Source organism: Myotis brandtii, unplaced genomic scaffold (assembly GCF_000412655.1).
Source record: "Myotis brandtii unplaced genomic scaffold, ASM41265v1 scaffold237, whole genome shotgun sequence".
Classification (NCBI taxonomy): Eukaryota; Metazoa; Chordata; class Mammalia; order Chiroptera; family Vespertilionidae; genus Myotis; species Myotis brandtii.
In genome coordinates, this window is record NW_005358943.1 from 6,861,876 (window position 1) to 6,867,135 (window position 5,260).

The 5,260-nt window shown below is 38.2% G+C and overlaps 1 pseudogene; it reads right to left on the bottom strand.

Moving 5' to 3' along the window:
* LOC102242873 overlaps positions 1 to 4,368 on the bottom strand; it is a 9,397-nt pseudogene extending 5,029 nt beyond the window's left edge.
* Positions 4,369 to 5,260: the final 892 nt, after the last annotated feature.

The window sequence follows — 5,260 nt, forward strand, 5'->3', positions numbered from 1 at the left end:
CACTCACCCCCACCCCCCAGGACAAGTCCCCACTGCCCCAGTGTCTGTGTCCATTGGTTATGCTAATATGCATGCATAGAAGTCCTTTGGTTGATCTCTAACCCCTTCCCCCTTCCCCCGCCTTCTCTCAGAGGTTGGACGGTCTGTTCAGTGTTACCTTGTCTCTGGATCTATGTTTGTTCATCAGCTTATGTTGTTCATTATATCCCACATATGAATGAGATCATGTGATATTTATCTTTCTCTGACTGGTTTATTGCACTTAACATAATGCCCTCCAGTTCTATCCATGCTGTTGCAAATGGTAAAAGTTCCTTTTTTACAGCAGCATAGTATTCATTTGTGTAGGTGTACCACAGTTTTTTAATCCACTCATCTGCTGATGGTCACTTAGATTGTTTCCTAATCTTAGGAAATTGTGCTGCTATGAACATAGGGGTGAATATATCCTTTCTGATTGATGTTTCTGGTTTCTTGGCATATAGTCCTAGAAGTGGGATCACTGGGTCAAATGGAAGTTCCATTTTTAACTTTTTTGAGGAAACTCCATACTGTGTTCCACAGTGGCTGCACCAGTCTGCATTCCCACCAGCAGTGCATGAGGGTTCCTTTTTCTCCACATCCTTGCCAGCACTTGTTGTTTGTTGATTTGTTGGTGATAGTCATTCTGACAGGTTTGAGATGGTACCACATTATTGTTTTGATTTGCATCTCTCAGATGATTAGTGACTTTGAGCATGTTTTCATATGTTTCTAGGCCTTCTGTATGTCCTCTTTCAAAAAGTATCAATTTAGGTCCTTTGCACATTTTTTGATTGGATTGTTTATTTTACTTTTGTTGAGTTGTATGAGTTTTCTGTAAATTTTGGAGATTAAACCCCTATCGGAGATAGCTTTGGCAAATATGTTCTCCCATGCAGTGGGCTTTATTATTGTTTTGTTGATAGTTTCTTTTGCTGTGCAGAAGCTTTTTATTTTGATGTAGTCCCATTTGTTTACTTTCTCCTTAGTTTCCATTGCTCTAGGAGCTGTATTGGTAAAGATATTGCTATGACAAATGTCTGATATTTTGCTGCTATGGAGTCTTCTAAGATTTTTATGGTTTCTCATCTTACATTTAAGTCCTTTAAACATTTTGAGTTTATTTTTGTGCATGGGTTACGTTGGTGATCTAGTTTCATTTTTTTGCATTGTATTTGACCAATTTCCCCAGTACCATTGTTTTTTTTATCACCTGTCTGCCCAGTAGACTAGCTATATTAATAAAAGGGTAATATGCTAATTAGACCATATAGACTGGATGTCTTCCGGACGTCCTTCTGGACAAAGCCACAGTGGCGGGGCTGAGGTAGAGGCATTTGGGGGTAATCAGGCAGGCAGAAAAAGGGGTCAAATTTTTCCTATATTAAATTTTCCTATATTTTTCCTATATTAGAAGAGACTGTCTTGACTCCATTGTATGCTCTTGCCTCCTTTGTCAAATATTAATTGAGCATAATGGCTTGGGTCTATTTCTGGGTTCTCTGTTCTGTTCCATTGGTCTATATGTCTGGTCTTGTGCCAGTACCAGACCAGGCAGTTTTGAGAACCGTGGCCTTGTAATATAGTTTGATATCTGGTATTGTGATCCCTCCAACTTTGTTCTTCTTTCTCAGGATTGTTGTGGCTATTCGGGGTCTGTTTTTATTCCAGATAAATTTTTGGAGAGTTTTTTCTAGGTCTGTGAAATATGCCATTATTATTTTAATGGGTATTGCATTGAATCTATAAATTGCTTTGGGTAGTATGGACATTTTAATGATGTTAATTCTATCAATTCATGAACACGTTATGTATTTTATTTAGTTTCCCCATAGAAGCTGATTTACAGAAGAAGAACAAATGATTGTTTCCAACACAAATCATAGGACACCTAAGGGAGTGGTGTTCAATTTCCCCTTTGGAGCCAAGATCAATTACCCCAGCCAGCACGGTAGCTCCCTTCTTTCCTGTTGACTCAGTGGCCTAAGGAGTACAAAGTGGCTGGATGGCAATCTTAAAATCCCATTTGATAAAATCAATGCTATTTCCCCTAGTAGAAATGTTTCTTCCTTGGTACCATGACCTACAGGCCAGCAAAACACAAGGCCATAAAAAAATGAAAAAGACATTTTGCTCCGGTGTTATTAGGGCAATAGTGATTGGTGATGCTCACATTTTCACCCCTTGATTCCTGCACTTGTAAATCCTGGTTACCAGAGAGACAGCAGCATTTATTCTATGCTGTTTCCAAACATGCTGATTCCAAGGCCACGTTGGAGGCTCCATCCCCAGCCCCGGTTGGGGTGTGTGCCGGAGGCAAGCAATTGATGTATCTCTCTTACAGAGATGATTCTTTCTCTCTGACTCCTTCCCACATTTCCTCTGTCTCTAAAAATCAATGGAAAGATATCTTTGGTGAGGATTAACAACAAAAAATGGAAAACTGGTGTTAATTTATTTAGTTTACCCTAAACCATTTTTTGGTTTCTGAATTGCCAGTTCTTCTACATCTTGCTAACTAAACATTCCTTTTAAATTTCAGAGAAAAAGGGTGAAATTTTTCCTATATTAAATATATACTCAAAATAAATGTAGTATTTAATTGTGGTACATAAGTCAATGACCTTTGTGCACACATGAAAATTGATACATATGATGTCCATGCAATAATTATTAAAAATGCCTTTCATATCTGTCATTATTATAATCTTGTGGAAAATGATGAAACTGAAAGTGTGTTGACATATTGGTAGCAAGTTCTATTATAAGAAAGAAATGTTTAAGTCCTTTGGTTGATCTCTTACCCGCCCCCTCCCCTGCATGCATATTAGCATAATCAATGGACACAGACACTGGGGTGGGGGGCTTGTCCTGGGAAGTGGAAGGAGGGGGAGAGGCGGGGGGGGGGGGGGTTAATTGGGGAAAAAGGAGACATATGTAATACTTTAAACAATAAAAAAAGAAAAAAAGTTAAAAAAGAAAGAAAAGTGTAACCTTGTTCAAAACCTGAAATGGTAGTATTATGATATTTTAACAATAATATCTATACCTTCATGTATATATATGAAACATCTGATTTATTCATTTTTTATCACCTTTCTGCCCAGTAGAAGATCTATATTAATAAAAGAGTAATATGCTAATTAGACCATATAGAGTGGATGTCTTCCGGACGTCCTTCTGGACAAAGCCACAGTGGCGGTGTTGAGGTAGAGGCAGTTGGGTGCAATCAGGCAGGCAGACAGAGTGGTTAGGGGCGATCAGGCAGGCAGGAGGGTGGCGGTTAAGAGCCAGCAGACCCAGATTGTAAGAGGGATGTTCAACAACCAGTTTAGGCCCAATCAGGCCTAAACTGGCAGTCGGACATCCCCTAAGGGGTCCCAGATTGGAGAGGGTGCAGGCCAGGCTGAGAAACCCCTGCCCCCCCATGTGCACGATTTTCATGCACTGGGCCTATTAGTTGGGATAATGTCTTTCCTGTTTCCTGCTAAGTCGCAAGGAAATAAAACCCAGCTCATGGAATAGTTGGAGAAAATGATGTTCTAAATATTAAATAAATACATGAATAAACCACATTAGATCTAGAAAACCAATGAAATCAAAACCATCACAAAATCAGCAGGTGGCATAGATTTTCTGGTTCTGTTTCTTCACCATTCAAGTGCTCCTTAACTAATCTGCATGTGCTCGGTTCCAATTACTGCCTTAGACTGGGTGAATGAACAGCGGTTGTCAATAGGCTTCAAAAATACAGTGACTCATACATAGTCTAAATTTCCAATTTCTTTGTAAACAGTCCTGACATATCTGTGGAGCCTCCTCTATGCTGTTATCCAGGGAAGAAGGCTGATCACAAACATGCCATCTTACACAAGTTGCTTCCACGATTGTCTTGGAATCATGGCATTGCCGACAGCAGGGAGGAGAAAGATGTATGGGGGGGCACGTGTGGGAGGTAATTTGGGTGCGGGCCTGTAAATGGTGCACTTAATTTTCTTTCGCAAAACATTGATCCACATCATTCACGTTCCCACACCATCTGTAAGAGAGTCTGAAGAACATAGTCACTCTATTGGCTACAAAGTAGATCAAGACATTTCGTTTAGAACACGGATATTGGAGAGCACTTAGAAACCTTTCAGTTGAAAAGCAAATAAGATACTGTAAAACAAAAAAAGTTCCTCTGCTTAGAAGGGTGTCATATTTGCTCATGTCACTGAATATTTCACATGCCCTTACATCAGTCTTGAATTTATTTCTGTATTTCTTCATAACTTCTAAATAATTCAAGTTCCCACTAAATATTCCTGTCTTCATAAAGCCATAGTCAATTTTGCATTGTAGCATTTGTAGCTGCTTTACGTATATTCCTGGTATATTTTGCTTATAACTTCTGCTTTAGCTTTAATAATATTTCTCCATGATTATTTTTAGTTCTATGTTCTGGGACTTGGGTGTGGTCTTTAAACTAGAAATAATTGCAATAAATTATTTATGTAAATTAAATTGCATCAACAAAAATGCTTCATATATACAAGGATCTTATTGTTAAGTAACAAACAATAACAGAATTATATAAAAGCTTTCCTCCTAGCAATTACTATTCAAAATTTTAAATATTTGCATTTAGGTTTATGTTCCAAGGAGATATAAATACAAATATGTGGAAAATAATCTCTCTCATATTTGCATGTTTACATATTTTACCTCATCCATTTAGTCAGTGGCACAAATGAAAATTTGCAGCCGGTATCTAGATAAGTTGACAACATTTATGTTTATATAGTAGCTGACTATAAGGAATACTACAGGTATTCATGAAATGTGCGTGTCTTAAGAAAACTGTTCAGGTTAGCACTGGAATTACAATACAATTGGAATGAACTATTCTTTCATGAAGATCTCTTGGACTGTATCACAAAGCAGAATTTTGGATGTACTTTCTGGAATTATGGTAAAAATATTTATGGAAAGCATCATAAATGGATGTCCATCTGCAACTATTTCACTATAAAGCTTTCATTGAGGCACAACATTAGAAACATTCTTATAACAATGTCAATTGCAATAAAGGTCTCCATTCTAGTTGTGGCAACAGGAATATTCATCTTAGGAGTGCTAGGAAATGGATTCATCGGACTGGTGAACTGCATCGAATGGTTCAGGACTGGGAAAGTTTCCTCAGCTGATTTCATCCTCACCAGCTTGGCTCTGGCCAGAATCATTCAACTGTTGGTAA